Source organism: Pseudochaenichthys georgianus, chromosome 22 (assembly GCF_902827115.2).
Source record: "Pseudochaenichthys georgianus chromosome 22, fPseGeo1.2, whole genome shotgun sequence".
In the NCBI taxonomy this organism is placed as follows: domain Eukaryota; kingdom Metazoa; phylum Chordata; class Actinopteri; order Perciformes; family Channichthyidae; genus Pseudochaenichthys; species Pseudochaenichthys georgianus.
This window is the reverse complement of record NC_047524.1, coordinates 33,953,203-33,974,409: the sequence shown is the minus strand read 5'-3', so window position 1 is coordinate 33,974,409 and position 21,207 is coordinate 33,953,203.

Here is a 21,207-nt window from a genome sequence, read left to right as displayed (position 1 = left end):
GCTATTTGGATCTAAATACGAACTAGTTTTCAGGCCCGACAGCTGCAGTGGAATCACAAAGAATTTGTTCGCATTTGGGCTCCGGCTTCAAACCGGCCCTGGAACTGCTTTGGTAAAGAAGGGGTAACAATTATTTAACCTTGAGTCCAAGTAGATGTCCGAGCAAAATGTGAAGACATATCCTCAAGTGTTCCTGAGATATTGAGTTTAAGAGAAAGGGATGGATTACCGTAAAACAAAATGCCTGCTGCTGTAACGCAGACTTAAAAAAGTGAATGCAGGGACTGGCAGGAGAGGAGAGGAAATACCTACAAGTTCTTAATAAAGATACCTGTGACCTGCTGCTCATGCAAGGTATGCAAATACCTTCATTATCCTGAAATTCAGTTTTACAGGACGGGTTTTCCTACGTACAAAGTCAGAACGATGCCACCTGATTGAATAAAGCAATATTTATTAAAGCCATAAGCAGCGATAAATGGGCCTTCGCAAGTCAACGCACGTTGGGGTGCTTCCAGGATCCCTGCATGCTCAGTACTGAATGGCCATCGTCACTAACCAATCCGTAACATTAATCTGATTTCTGTGCATGTGCACAAATAAGCTACTTCTTGCCACCGCTTTCGTTTGGCGGGACGGTTGAAGTGATTTCCTCACTACATTTCCCTATATAGGAATCAGATTTTCCAGACAACACACACACACACACACACACACACACACACACACACACACACACACACACACACACACACTAATGCAGACACACACTCACACAAAATAGAAAAAAGAATGTCGAAAATGTGTGAACGATTAGCAATTTTATTGAGATGAATCAAAAATAAATTGTCAGTTCAAACGAATTCATAACTATTATGAACTTGTAAAAATAAATAGGTTCAACAAAAGAAAAACTATTATGAACTTATAAAAATAAGTTTGTTCAACAAAAAAAAATACTATTATGATTTTATAAAAAATATGTTGGTTCAACTCAATAAAAATAACTATTATGAACTTATTAAAAAATAGTTGGTTAACCTCAATACAATTGTAAATGTGAAATTGTTAAAAAAATTATGTTAGTTGAACTTAATTAAATAACTATTATGAACTTATAAGCTTAATAATAAGCTAGTATAGTATGTCAAAAATATCAGAAAAAATAATGGTGAAAATATGCAAAAAACGATATAAACTTTTTAGTCCAAAAGTTGTTACTTCCTGGTCCCAGCAGGGGGCGCTATGTAGATGAGTGACTTTGTTCATGCATTTGTCTTCAGGCCGGGACTCTCTGCTTTTGAGTATGCTAATGCCTTCAAAAAGGCAATTCATTTGGTAGAAAATAATAATAAAATACAAAATAATCACAAGGATGTCAATAGGTAAAAGTAACTTTTGCCTAAAAGTAACCTTCAAGGGTCTTTCACCCTAATGTGGAGTTAGCATAGTTAGCAGTATGTTAGAACTGTCTCCAGGTGATTTGCTTCAAAGAAGTGTTTGCTCCTCCATTGATAAGAGTTCCTCACGCATGGCAGCATGGACATGGTTTGAATGGCCTGAAATCATAAACTCTATATATTAAACAATAAAACCATAGGGTGAAGCTGAATGGGACAGAGTAAAGACTTGGTTATCAGCAGTTCACCTCAGGGTGAAAGAAACGTTTAGTGGACTCATTGTTGATGATAAGCTTCTGATTGACTTTTCAGTGAACATTTTCATGCCAACAATGTAAAGTATTAGATGGAGCAGATAAGGTTGTTATCAAAGCTTGCACTCTGCAGATGTACAATCATTTTGAATTACAGAGTGCATATGCTTCAGAAGATGGCTAGGCCTTTACATTGTGCCTTTGTCCTTACCTTCTCCATTCTCTTTGCATTGCTCTTTGTGATTTTGCATAATTTTGTGTGATAAGACTTGGCTCACAGTCAGCCCAGTTCATCCCGCATGGTGAAAGATGGGGCACTGTTTAATGTTTCCTGTTTGGATCAGCTCCAGAACACACTAGAATAAGAGTCCTGAGAGATGAGAGCGGAAGTATCTGCTCTATGTGTGTATAAGTGTGTGTTGACAGGGATTATAGGACGATGCAGGGTGGGTGTGGGGGGTGGGTCGTGGGGGGATGTTATGTGAGGTGCTGTCGACAGCATGTGATCGTTGCGGGCTTGCAAAACAGCAAGAGCATTATTATCTTCCCTCTCAACTCGTCTCTCTGCCGTGTGCAGCATCTTGGAAAGCGCTCAGATCATATGCAAAGCTGTTTTATGCTAATGTGTGTGTACACACTTTGGTAATGGCGTTGGACTGGCATACACAGACTACATCACAGCCTCTCCTCTCCACCTGCCTGCCGCCTCTGGCTTCTTTACTCTACTCAAGACACTTTTACTACCTTTGAAAAATGATGTAGGTGAAGGGGAAGCTAAAGGAAACACTCAACTTTTGGTTATCAATTTGCACATTTAGGAACTCCAAATAAGTTAAGAAGTCTGTCTTAAAGAAAGAAAAGGCTGACATTATTCTACTTAATTTTCTCACTTTCCACAAATCCAATGAATAGAACAAAAAAAGTATCTTGTGCTACTCCCTGTGACTCTCAGCTCCAAGTCCATTGGCTTCAAATAAAAGAACAGTCCCTTTTCAGAAGAAAACATTCACCCTTTTTCCAATGATAATAGAAGTTCTGGCTATTATGTGTTCATTTGCATGAAGCTTATTGGTGGTGTGGATTGCAGCGAGGGAAGGTACATCTTCAGAATAAAAAAAAAGGTAGATAAACATTTATTTAGCCAAATTATCAGAAACTCTAAACTAACATAGTATATTTCTGTTTAAAACTAATACAAAACAAAGTACAGCATGACATCTTTTTATCTGATGTTCTTTTGTTAAGGATGATATCGTCGACATTCAGCACATCTGTGTCCATGTATAGGCTTTTGCCATTGCTCCAGATAACTAAAGTAGGTTAACTGTTGAACAGTGTGAGGGCGACAACCTGCTAACAGGCTAATTATTTTTAAGTAATCAACTTAGGCATTGTCGGGAGGACATTAGTAATGATTTACATTCACTATCATATCCAGGCCACGCTCAACAATAACATAATATATCAGTGCATCTTTAGTATACCGGTCAAACCTAGGCTTTTGGATGCTCCTGTTGGGGCTGCATCTTTCAGGCCAATCTGTAAACTACGAGTAGATGATGTAGACTGTATGAGGATGGAATAATATTAACCCTAGATAGTTTGTAATGTAAGATGCTTTGTGGGACACTGCACCATCCCTAGTCGTTGGGACGATAACTAAATGTTTGTATTCACATTTTTAGGACAAGACAATTATTGATAATGAAAACAGTCTCAATGTTGTAGACATGGCTATTATGCTTATGTTCTGCACTTCGAAGATTATAAATAGATGAAAATAATAACTAAGATATAGGACTTTAAATCTGCAGAAAATGTAGAGTTGCTGGCTCTGTGTTCACCAGCCGAGTGCTGGGTACCAGAGGTGGGAGTAAGTCATAAATGTGCAAGTCATGAGCAAGTCTCAAGTATTGACAGCCAAGTCTCAAGCAAGTCCCAAATCACTTTGGTGAGAGTCAAGCAAGTCAAGTCAAGTCTTTGCTCAGGTCAAGCAAGTCATACGTCATACGAAATTCTGATGAATTTCCGCATTTAAATCAGTTATGAAAAGTTGAGTTTTATTTTCAACATTAACAACAATGGAGAATGGGGCTCTGAAATGATAACCCAAGTTTTTTTTTTTTTTTTACGGTGTCCTTGGGTGTCAATAAAGGCGCCTAAAAATAAAATGTATTATTATTATTATTATTATTAAAGGGCTCTAAAGTGAAAACAGGAGTACAACACAAACATTGTACATCAAAATGTTAAGCTTCTCCTAAGACACTGTGTCATTGTTATCCTAACTGTGTCTGTGCACAAAGAAATATTGCATCAAAGCCAAATACAATGGAATAGTGTATGTTCCAGGCAGTGATGTACCTGAACGCGTTCAATGAACGATCGTTCATGAACGCGTTCATATTTTGGGCGAATGTGAACTGAACTAGATGAACGTAATTGAGAACGCGTTCATTCTCAGCGCTGTATAACGGCGTTCAAAAGTGCGTTCATTCTTCAAGTGTGCCAGATTTCATATGCCTTTCAGCCGAAAACCCAGTTAAAACACACCGTAAACAGGCTTCAAAATAATGCGGAAAACCACCCAATCTGGCAACAGCAAGCTGCCTGTGACGCGTACGCGCCTGTCACCCCTGGCTGTCGCACTAAAATATAAATATACTAAATATATCAGACTCCTCACAACAAACAATGTGGAACCGCAGAACCGGCGAGCATTGAATGAATGAATGAATTAGTATGGACGAAGCCGAGAGCAGCTGCAGCAGCACTCGCTCAGAGTGAGACTCTACGGCAGGGGTGGGGAACCTCCGGCCTCCGGGCCGTATACGGCCCGCGAGACAATTTGGTACGGCCCACGAGGTAATTTATAAACACACGCAAAGAATAAAAAAATGAAAGAAATCTAGACCGCAAAAAAATTAAACAAGCTAGTGCCTGTTTTTCCTGGCCAAGGTCAGGGTCCTTGAACACAACACGAGCCTAACGTGTCATCACGTGGTATATGTCTCGCCTGACAGGGTGCAGTTCTGACGGAGAGCACCAGAACGCCACTCCAGCACTTCAGAAATTGCAGTACCGATAAGTCCATACACATGCCGCAGGTAAAGGCACATCTTTATATGATCATTATAGTTATAAAAAAAACAAGAGAATAAAGTAAACAGGTATAAAATACTATATGACAGTTATTAATAAAGAAGAATACAGTTTCAAAGGGGAGTGATTTGTCAAATATCCATAAATTAAAAGAAAATCTGCTTACAGTTGTGTTTGGGTGTTGAGAGATGTGTCCATAGATCTCCTAATGTTGCTCTCATAGTGCAAACAATCTTGCCAGGGGAGCATGCCCCCCGGACCCCCCTAGAAGAGGTTAGGTCACATGGATAGGAAACTAAATACATTTGCACACATCTTGTGTCCATATATTTCTGTTTTGGTGGTCACGCCACACCCTGCACGTGCATGCATACGCGAGTCATGGTGAGATATCTGGATTAAGAGGTTGCTTTTTCTTTGCACAGAATGAAATGAATGGGCTGTGATTTTAGTTTTTTTAAGCAGAGGTCAATAACTTGTACGGCCCTCTGAGGATATTGTAAACATTGAAATGGCCCATTAACATCGTACAGGAGACAAATAATAGCTCGCAGCAACGTATTGAAAAAATAACTATGAACTATAAATTAGTTCATTTTTGAAACCTTGAACTTTAATTCAACATTTTGAATTATGAACTATGAACTGAACTAGTTCATTTTAAAATGTGTGAACTGTGAACTGAACTAGTTCATGTAGAAAGTGAACTTTCCCAACACTGGTTCCAGGGCACATGATGTGTATGTGTGTAGACCAGAGGTCACGTTAACCGAATATACGGTTATGCCGTGTTATGCATGCCCGCCCAAAAGGAAATTATACAGTTTCCAAACGTAACTTTGCCTAACAGTTCACGAGCGTGCTCTCCCCCCCCCCCCCGGCAGAGTTGTGTACAGGGTAATGTTACGATCCTGCCCGTCCTATCCTGACGGGTAGCGAAAAAGTCTAGCGCAACCTCTGGTGTACACTTAGCACTACATCGAGATTAAGATTAAACTAATTTATTTTATTTGGGAACACCCACAAATACCTATGGCGTTGGCCAGATGTGTGTAAATGACTGTTCATGGTAATTTGAAAACAAATACAAACAAACAAACACACCGAACACACATACACAGAGGGGAGCTGAGCAGAGCGCACACACACACACACACACACACATACACACACAAACACACACACACACACACACACACACACACACACACACACACACACACACACACACACACACACACACCATGCGCCTTGGTGACCGGACATCTCCTTCATAAAACGAGTAATAGGGGGAATAATCGGGCAGTCCGATGTGTGTAGAGGTGTGTGTGTGTGTGTGTGTGTGTGTGTGTGTGTGTGTGTGTGTGTGTGTGTGTGTGTGTAGAGGTGTGTGTGGTTAAAACGTAGCAGCCTACGGTCTCTCTTTAGCTGTTCTAATGAAGGTAAACACAGTGAAAGCGGTGCGTGAAAGCGATGCGTGAAAGCGATGCGTGAAAGCGATTCGTGAAAGGAACAGCGCGCTGGTATGAGAGGCCGTCTAGCTCACAACTCATACTTGGTCTTACAAACAATATCAGAATCTCACACATACACCATTCAACTCTTTTATACATATTGCTAAACACTTTTACACGCACAATCATACTCTCTTTCACACACTTTTATCTGGGCCATAAATCAAACGTACTTACGTATGTATGTATGCAAAAGGAGAATGTATGTATGTAAGAGTTACATTCCCACTTACATACAACATCATACTACAATATACTACTCTAGTAGTGTATGCAAGATGGAAAACGTTGTGTGTGAGAGAGAATGATAGTGTGTGTGAGAGAGAATGATAGTGTGTGTGAGAGAGAATGATAGTATGTATGAGGGTATAGTAGTTTACTGAGCTGTGTGGGGTTTGTTCAACTTTTAAAAGATGTTTGAATGGTGATACACACAGTGATAGATGTTAAGGACTAACGTTTATAATCAATACATTTGTATTGATTTTAAGATATTTTCATACAATCATACGTATTGGGATCATTTGTATTAATGTGGACCGGAGGAAGAGGGTGACGAGCATTAGTTTCACTTTCCTTTTTTATTTCAATTCCAACTTTGGTCATGAAGAATATGTTTCTCTGTTGTCCACGTTCATAAAGCAACAGCATCAGAGCACGGTGCATAGTCTCTAGATGAGTTTACAGTAGTCCCTCGTTCTTATTAAACATCCATGTTGTAGTCCGCTGTATAGAAAACTGTAGTTTCCATAGTTTCCCCACAGCAGCAGACGCACATTCATGACGTCCGCTGGCGCATCATAAACACGTCGGATAGTGAAAGTGCAGTCGATTCTCTAAAGCACCGCAGTCTCTTCTCCTAAGTCCTTTTGAATTCTCCTATCCACTATCCCTTAAGGCCCTGACACACCAAGCAGTCACCAGAGAACTCGCCGACGCCGACTGTTACGTCGGCGTGTTCTCCTGCGTCTTGGCCATGTGTCGCACTGGAACACACCGCAAAGACTTCAGCCGAGCACGTACGAGCTGTGCATGCGTGAGTGGCAATAACTCTCCTTACCAGCAGGTGGCGGTAGTGTGTCATTCAAGAGGCAACAACCAGAAGAAAGAGAAGAAGAACAGACTACGTGATGTAAACAAACAACAATTAGCGTGTCCGTTCCATTTTCACTCTCGTCCATCGAAAACATGTTTTGTGCGGTACTGGAGCTATCAGCCATTGGAGTGTTGCTTGTGGAAGACATTCTCAAGCAACCGTTTCGCCTCTCATGCACTGATTCGCTAGCTGAACAGCCAATCATAGTGATGTATTTGTCCGACTGCCTGTGGCCGACGCACGGCCATGAAAAGCCAAATAAGGCGTGTCACGGCCGACGGTGCGGGACACACCAAATTGAGTTTGGGCGACAGGGCACGCTTCGTCGTCCGACTAACGAAAACGGCCAATTTCGGCCTAGTGTGTCAGGGCCTTTAACCCCATGACCTTTCACACAGGGGTCAAGGAATAGACGATAGGGTTAGACGATAGGAGCTGATTGTTGGACTATTCGACTGCAACCCTTGTGTTTTTGAGAGCTTATGACAGTTTATGTGAGAGGACATTCTACTGGTTGTGAGAGAGCATACTTTAAAAGGAAGTCAGGTTGATCCAACAGGAAGCCATTTTAAATATTCATTCCTTGACTGGTTTACAGCCATGAAAACAAAGCCTAAAGCTGCTCAGAGCACTGCTAGCTACATTTGAGCTGCAATAAGAACTTTTGGTAACACTTTATATTAAGGTACACCAATTCACCATCAACTAGTTGTTAATTAACATGCATATTAGCAGTATATTGGCTATTTATTAGTCATTATAAAACACTTATTAATGCCTTATTCTACATGACCAGATTATACAAGTAATAGGTCATTAGTTGAGAGTTTTTCCTCAATAACCCTCTAATTAGTGCTTATTTATTGCAAGTAAGGAAGTTTTTGTACAGGAGTTTTAGTCTTAATATGCTCTGCTCAATATAGGCCCAATAAGACAGTAGTACCTAATTTTGAGTTATTTAGACTTAATTAACACTTATAGTTTCATGTCTTGTTACATAAGAATAGATCATATTTGATCTAAAACATATCTATTTGTGATCATACTGTGTTACCTGCTTGTATGTACTTACACAACAGGTCACTTCCTTTTCAATCATACTCTCTCACACACATAACTATTCTTATGCACACACCCTATCATTCTGTTTTATACACATACCTATTCATATGAACTATTATTACCTCTTATAAGCTATTATTCGGCCTTTCATTCACTGCTATTCTGTTTTACATATATGACTATTGTTATTAACATGAAATACTATTCCCTCTTACATAGGTTATTATTCTGTTTTACATACATTGTTTACCGATTACACACATACTACTGTCCTCTTTCACATACACTATTATAATGTTCTATTAGATTATAGTTGTTTGTGAAAGACGATAGTGGTGTGTGCACGAGGGTATGATGGTGCGTTTAAGAGATGTTGTTTTTGTGTGTGAGAGAGAATAGTTATTTATGTATGATAGTAAATGAAGAAAGGAATGACAGTACGTTAAAGACGGTATGATGCTGTGTGTGAAAGAGTCTGGTGGTGTACATCTGATATTGTTTGTAAGACCAAGTATGAGTTGTGAGCTAGACGGCCTCTCATGCTGTACTTCTCAGAGGCTGTTCTTCTCCTGTTTTGCCGATCCGGTGCTTAAACAATAGCTCTACACCCCTGGGGGAAATGTCCCTAAAATGAAGTCCGAGTTCGAAATATATCTCAAATAATGTATGCACTGCTATTTTCATTCTTTTTTTTAAAAATATTTAATTTTAAAACGTAAAGTCCTTTCAAGTAATCTGTCTCAAATCAAGTCTCAAGTCATGAATACCAAGTCAAAGTCAAGTCTTTTATCAATGTTAGTCAAGCAAGTCTCAAGTCCAAAAATATGCGACTCGAATCTGACTCGAGTCAAGTCATGTGACTCGAGTCCCCCACCTCTGCTGGGTACTAATGCTCAACATGAGCGTCATGTTGTCATCATACATAACAGCCCAATCTAGAAGTCTTTCCTTCTAAGTAAACTAACTTAAACAAAAAAGACAATAGCCCTTGAATCTCAAAATCTAATCTGGCAGCTTTTCACTCAAACACAATCGTTCATTTGTGCATTTCTTCGGTAGGAGGTGGTTGAAGTGACCGGGCGTCTGGCAGTCCAGAGGCAGCGTTCAGCACCATGTGAGGGGACCATCAAGGCCTTCAGCACTCCGTCTGTTAGTGACTCGGCCAAACACATTTCTCTTTCTCCATTCTGTCTCTCTCACACCTAATAGAAATGTGATAATATATATTTTTTGGTAAATTATAATATTCCGAGACCTCATGTTCCTTTCTAATTTATCATTTTGCATTTTACATGTTGAAATATTTGTTTTTATAAATGCTGCATGTTGAATGAATGTGCACCAGATATGTTTTGCTCCTCTTTTTATGTAAGTAAGTTTTACAGATCAACAAAAGTGGTCGGAAGCGGAATTCCACATTTCCAGTGTTTATTGGAAGAGACACAGTGAATGGTGGGCAGATGGAGCTCTCACCACATATATATATATATATAAGTATAAAATACCTAGAGGCCTTTGAGCCAGGCTACCGCATCTTCTCTGCTGTTCAACCTGTGTCCTAGCTCTTGTCTTAGCCAGCACTCCTGCTTATAGTCCAACCCCCAAAACTACATGTGACATTATTGCTTAGGGTGGGTGTGTGTGTGTGTGTGTGTGTGTGTGTGTGTGTGTGTGTGTGTGTGTGTGTGTGTGTGTGTGTGTGTGTGTGTGTGTGTGTGTGTGTGTGTGTGTGTGTGTGTGTGTGTGTTTGTATTTGCTTGTGTATCAGTAACACTTTTTGGCCTCAGAGGCCCCTGCTCCTGCTCCTGCCGGGCTTCATGCATCATTGTGAGAGGTTGGCCATCGGGTGATGAAGCGCCCAGTCACCCCCTCCTGGGACCTCTCCCTTTCTCAAAAGTACACACACAAACACACACACACAGTCGGACATGAGAGATTGTCCAACTAGCAGTGGGGTTTTAGAAGAAACTCTGTTGCTTAAGGTGTGTGCATTGAAATTCAACTCATCAAAGCACATGACAAAGGACACAGTTCTAGCATATTCAATCATCAAAGGCAAGGCAAGGCAAGTTTATTTATATAGCACCTTTCAACACAAGGCAATTCAAAGTTTTTTACAAAAATGAAAGACATTAAGAGCATTAAGAAACATATTATAAAATGACATTTAAAAACACTCAATTAAAAGCAGCGACAAAAAGAAAAGTCTTCAGCCTGGATTTAAAAGTAGTCAGAGTTGCAGCGGACCTGCAGGTTTCTGGGAGTTTGTTCCAGATATTTGGAGCATAATAACTAAACGCTGCTTCTCCATGTTTAGTTCTGACTCTGGGGACAGAAAGCTGACCAGTCCCTGAAGACCTGAGAGTTCTGGATGGTTCATAATTTAGCAGGAGGTCAGAAATGTATTTTGGGCCTAAACCATTCAATGCTTTATAAACCAGCAGCAGTATTTTGAAATCTATTATTTGACACACAGGAAGCCAGTGTAAAGACTTCAGAACAGGAGTGATGTGATCCACTTTCTTAGTGTCAGTGAGGACTCGAGCAGCGGCGTTCTGAATCAGCTGCAGCTTTCTAATAGATTATATAGTGAGACCTGTAAAGAAACCATTACAGTAGTCCAGTCTACTGAAGATAAAAGCATGGACAAGTTTTTCCAAATTCTGCTGTGACATTAGTCTTTTAATCTGTTCTTTAGGTGATAGTAGGCTGATTTAGTAATTGTTTTAATGTGAGTGTTGAAACTCAGGTCTGAGTCCATGACTACACCTAGATTTCTGGCTTTATCTGTTGTTTTGAACATTGCAGACTGAAGCTCAGCGCTAACTTTTATACGTTACCTCAGTTTTATCTTTGTTTCATTGGAGAAAGTTCTGACACATCCAGTCATTGATTTGTTCAATGCACTTACTTAGTAAATGTGGGTGTCATTCGCATAGCTATGGTAACTTATTTTGTAGTTTTTCATTATCTGAGCCAGTGGTAGCATGTAGATCTTAAAGAGAAGAGGCCCCAAGATGGAGCCTTGAGGAACCCCACATGTCATATTTGTCAACTCAGATGTGTATTTACCTATAGAAACAAAGTTTTGTCTGTCCTTTAAGTAGGATTCAAACCAATTTAGAACTGTTGCCGAAAGTCCCACCCAGTTTTCGAGTCGGTCTAGTAATATGTTGTGGTCATGAAAGTCACAGCATAAAGCTTGACGTGACACCATTTTTAAATAAAGTTTTATTAGCATGGGTAGGAAGTTTCCAGCAGTTTTTATTCATAAAATGGGGTTAGCTTTGAGGTCTTTCTTAAATTGGAATCCTTTTTTTTGCCCTAAAGTAAACTGAGGCATTCTACTGCTGTGTGACTGGAGCACAGGGGTTTGTGTCCTGATTTTGAAGTGTATATAAGTAACTTTGGATAAAAGTGTCAGCTAAACAACATGTAATGGACTATAAACGTGATCTATTAAGACTATATGGGTTGGAGAAATTCCTAGGTTAAATTACTCAAATTCATCTGATTTTTACCCAACTGAAAATCTATAGAAGCCTCGTTATGATGGGATATCAACCTCACACTTATATAATTGATAACAATTATTTCTGGCACCTTTCCCTCATGTTGCTCACCAGCCTGGACACACATTCCATTATTCAACCACGTTTCGCCGCAGGTCATCATCTGCAGTACTAATCAACTAAAACACACCAGTTTGTCCTTGTTAATTACACAACATGAATGGTTTAAATTGCGTACAATGCTTTTGTGTTTTGACACTTCGATTCTGAGATCAAATATCATTTTCTGAGTTTAGGATAGCCGAAGTCACTACACTACTCAAAATCCTCAGCTACTATTGTGAAGACGACATTTGTCCGCTTTGCTTGACAAACCTCGCGATTATTCAACAAGATCTGATATAGGATGTTTTAGTCGCAGTGCACATTGGGAGTCGTAGTTGAAACAAGAAGAAAAACCAATAAATGTGTTAAAATAATTCATACTTTAATCGGCGTGTGCTTGCTTTTCTCTTTGAAAGTGATCACATAAATGCATTGTAATAAACGGTTCGGCTGCATTCAATATTAAACATCTGCCGTAGTTCTTTATTTACAGAGCCCTGATTTTCTAATCAGGGCTCTATAAATAAAGAACTACGGCAGACTCAGCACGACTTCTAGACAAACTGGAAGAACTGCAGCCGAACGTCACATGGATCATAAATATATCAGCAATTAAACAACATCTTCAATTTCTCTTCACACAATACGTTTCCTTGCAGTATCAATGATAATTCGGCTTTTTAAAAACTTGGCCATGTAATTTGTTGCCATCAAAAATATCCTCTTTTCACTTGGACCCTAACACACATTTCGAGTTGAACACACTATTGGGAAGAGGAGATTCTTAGATTTCCAATTAAATCCTCATTGTTTTAGCTGGCAAAATATTGAGCCCAAAAAGATTATCATAAATCACGATGACTGTTATCAAGACACAATGCTACAGGATGCAACAGGATGCTAATGTGCATTAAGCTATGTTCTGAAATCGTTGTTGGCGTACAACAAAGCCTGTTAGCATGTTGTCACTCCCATAATGTTAAAAAGTCAGCAGCGTATTGTTTCAAACATTTATTGAATTGGAATTAATGATCCATAAACTGTATGTATTAGGCCAACTAGGCAGACGTGTTCTTTTTTACTCAGGTAAGGGAAAAGTGAGGCCCATTATTCATAAGTTGGTCACAATCAGATCTTGAACTCTTCGGGCAAGTTGGCTGATTTGCCAACAACAAAAGTAGTTCAAATTTGTACACAAATTGAAATAAAAGCTCAAAGTTGAAAGGTAACCTGTGTTCGTATAGACACCAGAGAAATTAGAATCCGCTGCTGGTGGAAGGGAGAGAAAGAGCCTGTTGGTGTAGGCCAGGAATCATTTTTTTTGTGGGGTGACCAGGTGTGGTGGAGTGAGGACTGGTGACATTTTGTCATCTGCTTAACGCTGAGGTCCCTTTGGGGGGCTAATGAGCGCCATCATTTTTAGTGATCTATAAATCATGCCTTATTGATTTCTCGCCTCTCCCCCCTCTAAGCTGGCTTCTGTTCTCTGAAAGTCAGAGAACAGGAGGGGAGGGAAGGAAAGAGAGACGAAATGGAGGGAGGCATAGAGGGAGAGACAGGTGGAGAGAGGATGGGAGGAGTGGTTGAGAGCAGGCAAGTGGAAGGGAGGGAAAGGTGAATGGAGGAGATGGATGGAAGAAGAGTTGATACATTGAGTGATAAGAGGAATTAATAGAGATAAAAGGGAGGGAAAAAGGATTGATAAAGAAGCGTTAGGGCTATGAGTTTGAGAAAAAAATTGGTGGATGGAAATTCATGATCATTGACCTTTCAATTAACAAACCACAATATGTGTTGCAGTCAAAGTACACACTATTTCGAGTATATGCTAAACAATAAGTCAATTAAGCTAGCCTACTACCTTTTTAAAACCTTGATAATTGGATCATTTGTAAGTCAAATCAAAGAAATGTGTAAGAATAATCGGAATCAGAATCAGACATTGTATTTAGAAAATAATAGCTCAAAGTATAATATATAGAAGATAAAAACAGGGAAGGATAATATAATAAGCAGAGCGAGCTGTTATTCTAAGATATTTTTGCATACTTGCATGCTCATTCACCTTGTGCTTTGCCGGCACTGTCTTGGCACTTCCGGTTAGAGTGTTATTGCATATAGCATCACCAGCTTTATCAACCTTTATTTGCCAAAGGAACAGTTTGTAAGCTTTTGCATTAACTGTTATTAAGTCATAACAGTTCTCATTCATAACACTCCGTTCGATGTCTCACTATGGGATGCGCCTCATCGCGGAGCAAACAGAAGCATCAATCTCATTACGCCAATCCTGATTGGCTGGTGATCTTGACGTCAGCGTCAGAGAAAATCACCCCCTATAAGTAGCTTGCGCCACAATGCATGCGTCATTCAAACACCTCTTCTCGCTTCAGAGCACATCTCACAGTAGCCGGGCAAGCTTCACTGTCCACAGACTGAACCCAAATACCCATTTTGGTCGACGGGTGCTCGACGGGCACTCGACGGGCGCTCGCCGGCTACTCCTTCTGCTTCGCAGGAAGACGGTAGTACTAACGCTGTTAGTATTTAAAATCGACCTCGCCTTTCTCTTCCCGGGAAAGTAAGGTAGGTCCGATTTTTTAAGCTAGCAGCACACCTGTTGCTAGCTCGCTCCCTCTCTACCGACACCACGGTAGCGAGGAAGTCTTTTCTTTTCTCCTCTCCACGGAGGGAAAAAGGATTAAAAAGGAGCATACTGCCACACCAGTCAGTATTCTCCGGGAATAAAAGACCCACACCGTCCTTTTTCTCCGGATTAAGGACAAGGTGGTAATATATTTTTCTCCCGTTCCACCTGTCGAGAGCGGGCTCTCTCCACGCCACGAGGCGACCAAGATGGACGCCCCTCTCCGTCACACCAGAGGAGTCAGGGACTCGGTGGCTCGACAGGTCTGTTCGTCCTGCCTCGGGCTGGAACACGCCCGAGGCGCGTTAAGAGCCTCCACCGACGGTTAGCAAGACAAGCTAGCCGGTCGGAACAGGACCCCCCCCATGGCCACGGACCCGCCGGCCGGCAGTCAAGACATGGGGGCGTCCGCCACAGAGAGTGAACCCCTCTCCCTGTCGGTCTGGGGCTCACTATCTGCTATAGCTATAGAACCGGAATCCCGCGCCCTGGCAGGCCGGGACCCGGTGACGGCAAGACACGCGGGAATGGTTTCCCGCGCTCCACCAAGCTGGGGCTCCCGGTTAGACCTCACCATGGTCTCACCCGCGGAGGATGTCCTCGGGCTGGACTACGAGGAGGACTACGAGGAGGACGAAGAGGAGGACGCCTTGGCGTTCCTCCTGTCCGAATCGGATGAACAGGAAGAGGACACCTTCATGTCACCGGCTCAGGCTGCAAAGCGTGGACTGAGCATGGACCTGCAGGCCGTGTGCAAACGCGCTGCGGTCAGACTCAACGTTCCGTGGCCTGAAATGGCCAAGGAGACCTCCAGGTCCCGCTACGAGGGGAAGCACCTTCCCCAAGCAGCGGGCAAAAAGAGGCAACTCCTCCCGGTCTTCCCGGAAATGTTGGTCTCGTGGAGAGACCAGCCCTTCAGCAACAAGGTCCCAATCCAGGGTGTCTCCTCCCTAGACTGCGACGGAATGGAGAAGCTCGGCCTGCTCCGCATGCCGCCCATGGAACCGCTGGTAGCGGCTCACCTTCTACCAAAGGTGGGCCCGTCACCAAGCAGGAACCCCACGCTGCCAGCAAAGTCGGACCGTTTTCAGTCAGCAATGACTGAAAAGTCCTACAAAGCTGCAGCGTTGTCCGCCAGGGCCCTGAATGTGTCTGCGAGGACCTGTCGGGTAACCCGGGGGCAACCCGGGGGCAGCCACTCTGGACGAGATGGCAGCGGTCACGGACATTTGTCTCCGTGTCCAACGCTGGGCCGTCTAGGCCACGGGCAAGGTAATGGGGATCAGGGTGGTGCAGGAAAGAGCGAGATGGCTCAACCTCACCACTCTCCCAGACCGGGAAAAGGAGGATGTGCTGGATATGCCCATCGTTCCCGAGGGAATTTTCGGCTCCGCTCTCGCCTCCATGCAAAGGAGGTGTGAGACGAAAAAGAGGGAGGACGAGGCACTCCACCTCTGCCTCCCTCGAAGGGTCCAGCCGCTGCTTTCGCAGCAGCAGTCCTCTGCCCAAGCTGCCTCAAACTCTGCTCGGTTTAAAGCACCGAAGACGCAGAGGCAGCAGCCCACCCCGAGTCCCCAGCCCAGGCTGGAGACAAGGGCAAGCTGGCCTAGAAATTCTCCGGTTCCGGCTGCAGCTCAGGCTCAGCCAACCCAGAATTTCGGCCAGCAGTTGAGGAAGAAGAAGCGATTGGCATGACAGCCCCTCCTTCTCCCCTCCGTGAATGTGTTCCCGCCGCCTCGAGAGATGCCTAAACACCATCCTCAAGTCCGCACAAACACATGTCACACGTTGATTGATTCCTCTGTCATAAAACATTTGCCGCTGACGCATCCAGGCTTCAGGCCGAGGGCGCAGCTCAAAAAGATGAAAAGAAAATCAATAAAACCAATAAACAGCCCGCCAATTTTTTCCCCTTTTGAGAGCAGCTACGGCATCTCTCAAAAGGCGGATTATTGACGTGTCTGTGAAGGCACCACCGCCACGCGCAGTGCCGGCTGGGGCTTTAAGGGCACCACCGTCACGCGCATGCGCAGTGCCGGCTGGAGCTGTAAAGGCACCACCGGCACGCGAAGGTGCAGTGCCGGCTGGAGCTGTGAAGGCACCACCGTCACACGCATGCGCAGTGCCGGCTGGATCCGTAAGCGTGACATCTCAGCTGGCTCTAAGGAGCATACAGCAGGAGATACTCACGACATCTGCCTGGGTTTCTCAAAACAGTTACACATTATCTGTTTTCACAAACCCAGAGAGTCAACCCATATTCTGGAGAGAGAGGATCTCTCTCTCCTAGAAAGAAGGGTTTTATCTATAATGCCCGCCGAGCAGAGTCAGATTACGCAGACAAATGTCCTCGTAAAGCACGCGCTCAACATGGGTCTCATAATAAAACTAAACCCTGCGTTGTCTCCAGTCACACACACTGGCACACAAACTGATCACTTGGAGCGGCAGACGTCTCCTCTCTCTGAGAGCGACACAGGTACCGGGAGTGATGCACCTCGGGACAGAACTACTGTCCAGAGGTGCACCACTCTATGCAGACTGGACTCCTCATCCAAGGATCGGGAGTCCGCTGTGGGTGCGTTACGGCAGAGCCGCGTTAAATCTGTTCGCATAAAGAGAAAATGCTCAATGACAGCTGTTCTCTTTAATGCACGATTTAAACGCACTGTTAGGCGGGGACGCACTCGTACACGATTGACCTCCGGGTCCTCTGTACGCGTTCCCACCCCTGGCTCTGTTACCCCCAACTCTGGCCAGAGTGAAGGAGCAACGCCACACACTTACTCTGATGTTTCCGCACTAGCCCGCAACGTACGGGCTGGCGGAGATATAGCAGCTGTTGTGCGGGCAGCCATGGCAGCCCCCACCACGCAGGGACAGATTGTCTCAGGCGGTGGGGGCGATCCTTTACCCACGCCCAGAGCGCGGGGCACTATGGGCCTGACCCGTGAGTGGTACCATCTGAATACAGTGGGACTCCCTCAGAAGGTGATAAACACTATTCAGAGTGCGAGAGCTTCCTCCACCAGGTCTCTTTACGACTGTAAGTGGAGGGTGTTTGAGGAGTGGTGCCTTCAAGAAGGACACATCTCTTTTCAATGTCCTGTTGGGGTGATTTTATCATTTCTACAGGACTTGATGGATACACACAGAGCTTTCTCCACGATCAAGGTGTACCTGGCTGCTATTGCTGCATGCCATGTGGGCTTTGAGGATAAGACGGCTAGCCAACATAAGTAACCGGATCAGAGTAACATTAAGTACAGCATATCACTTCATAATGTATCACATATCTCCTGATCTGAGTCAGCTGAGCCGTATCTGGCCGTGCAACACTCACAGTGTCACAGACTGGATGCAGAAGTATTATTTTAAGCAACACATTAAGTTGAGGAAACACTCGAGTCAAATGTAATTAAAGTCAGATCGTGTCTTAGACGGGCCGTGATATCATAAACCTGTTAATGTACGCATTCAAACACTTGTTCTGTTCCCAGCTGTGTTCACCTTGCAGGTGCTATGTGGCTTTGATCCTGGATAAAGTGTTTAAGTCATGGATGTTTAAAGTTTAACTTCTTCATATGTCTAATATTATAGTTGACTTTTCATTCAGGAAGTATGACGTTGCGCTGTCAGTGTGCTTCTCCATGTTTGTGATTGGTCGAATGTTCCAAATACCACCCCTTTCATGTGAACGCGCACCTGACTAGATAGGACACGGCTGGCTTGAGCGATCCACTTGATAACCCGCATCGTAGTACCGTTTAGCGAGAGCGCGTATGTTTTGGATTAGGCCAACTGGCTAACTCTAACATATCCAGGTTAGGTTGAACCAGCTTCGTAGTACAGGCCCCCGGCCTGAGGGAGGAGGACCTGCACCAGCTGCACCTACAGAACTTAGCCCATGCTGGGCATAGCTGTTACCACCTGTCACTTTATTTGACAAAATGTGTTTACTTAATCAATTAACAGATTAACATTTAGTGTAATTTATGTATATTATTTCATTTTTATTTAAAAAAAATTGTGATGGTTCATGCTTGATAACTTTTAGTTCACATTTCAATAAATTGTATTTGCATTTGCACTCCTTTTGTCCGTTATTCTTACTGAAAATGTTAAGTTACACATTCACATCTGACTGAAGATTGGCACCATTTATTTGGGTATATCCAATCTCTGATAGTGTTACATTATTATGAGTGCATATATTTATATAAATATATACATAGGCTATGTGTGTGTATATGTCCGCATCTGTAGCCTGTTATTGTCTCATTACACTGCCCTGTGAATGAATCAAAGTAAATATAGAAGTCATCATGAACACATCTGTCCATCAGACAGAGGCTGCTGTGCCTCCTGTCATCATTAATGGACGTCTCTTTAAGATGACCGCTCAGAGGAGAGGAGTTCTCATTTCTCTAACCACCTGCTGCTTCCCCTCCTCTCTCCTCGGTTCCCCTCCTTGGCTCCTCCGTTCGCATCTCCTGTGGGCGGGACTAAGTCTCGAGGAGGGCAATTAGTGAAATGAGAAAGGGCCTAAGTGTCTCTTAGTGAATGTCCTGTACTGCTCTTAAATCTCATCACATCAGCTTCTCCTTTCCCTCAGAGAAAGAGAACATGGTGAAGCAGTCCTGTCTCTCAGGCATGTCCTTTCCTAACAGAAATATCAAAAAACATATTATTGCAGAGCAAGTGTGTTATTTAAGAAAGAGGTGTGTTTGTTTTTTCAGGGGCTATACATTTAATGATTTTTTTATTTGAATGTATTTTTTAAATCCAACAGTGTGCTACAAAGATAATCAGATTATGAATAAACCGTTCTAAATTCATCAACATTGAAATAAATGTATTATTAAAATAATATTTAACTGTTATCAAAACTTAGTGCAACTGTAGAAGCTTGCTATGTTCGGTTGTCTCACTGAAAGACAAAGGGTCGTAGTTCTCACTATGTTCAATAATATTTGCCATTGAAATGTGAAAGTTGAACAAAAAAGTGATGTTGCTTGGTAAAATGTAAATGTAACCTTTAGCTAAGAAAGTACACTCAACATCACTGATGTGTAGGTGATATAGTATTCAGTCATGTTTAATGGCATGTGTATCAGTGTATTAGAGTCATTACTTTATGCATTCTTTGTAAAGTATGAAAAAGGTGTACCTTGGAATCCGTGCTGAAGTTCTCTGCTGCTAGGAGTCCAGATCTGTCTCTCCTCCTCTGGTCCAGCCTGTCTGGATCACCTTAAGGACACTTTGAACAAACAGATGTAAAGTTACATGCTTGGGTTACAGACTTCTTTACATGCAAACTACTTTTTATCTTCTTTTAAAAACAGGTCATAATCTTATTGTTATACTTAAAGGGGACCTATCATGCAAAATGCACCTTTGTACGTCTTTTATACATGAATATGTGTCCCCGGTGTTCCAGGGAACTCACCAAGTGTCAGAAAACACAACCCTCTCTATTTTCCTCCTTCGCCAAATCTCTAAAAAAGGGGCTGCAACGGATCTGAAAAAAACGGATCCAGATTCCAATACTTTTCTACGTCACAAAGAAGTGCTCCGCTTATTGGTCAACTCTCCACCTATCAGGGGAATGAGCCACGGCCACGTGCATTGCCAAACCTCTCATTCGCATATAGGCTATCGGCAGGCTAAATAATCAACACCCCAGTCACATTTGTGTTTTTGCTTGCTCTTGCCAGGATGTCTAAGCCAGTTAAACGTTGTGCTGTTGTTGGCTGCAAGACTCGGGACAGGGGACTGCATGCAATGCCATCAGTGGAAAAAGAAATGAATCTGTGGCTAGACTTCATTTACAAGGGACATGTGCCAGAAGACCACGGCAGATTTCTGTTTGTGTGTTCCAAACATTTTACCACGGACATGTTTATTAACTTCTCTCAAGTCCAACATGGATATGCCTCCAAACTAATGCTAAACCCGGGATCAATACCAACCATCCGGGACCAGGCCAGTGAGGACACATCAAATTTTGAAGCTGTAAGTTTTTATTTAGCGGTGTTTTTCCTGATAAAGCTATCTCTAGCTTGTAGCATGTAGCATGTAGCTTCGCCGTATCAATGTCGCCTCAAACCCAAATAGTAATCGGTTAAGTGTTTATATATTTTTGTAGCATTTTATTTTGTACGCTACGCAGTCTTTGCTTTGTCATTTGAATTATCAGGCATTTGCTAACATGTTCAGACATACTGCCGTAATGGCGATCTGTGTGAAGGCTGTAAAGCCACGCCCTAGGCGATAACACAAGTATTTATTCTCCTATTTATTAGTATTTTGTATCCTCTACAATCATATTGAGTAAGTTATAATAACAAACGTAATCTTCTATAGGCAAGTGCCGTTTTTTCCAGCGTTATATGTAAACGCTTTTGTGATTGTAGTCTGTAAGAACGATCAGATATCATCGATCTGTAAGCTAAGCTACGCTACGCTAATGAGACATGCCGTTTTTTGCAGCGTTATATGTAAAAGCTTTTGTG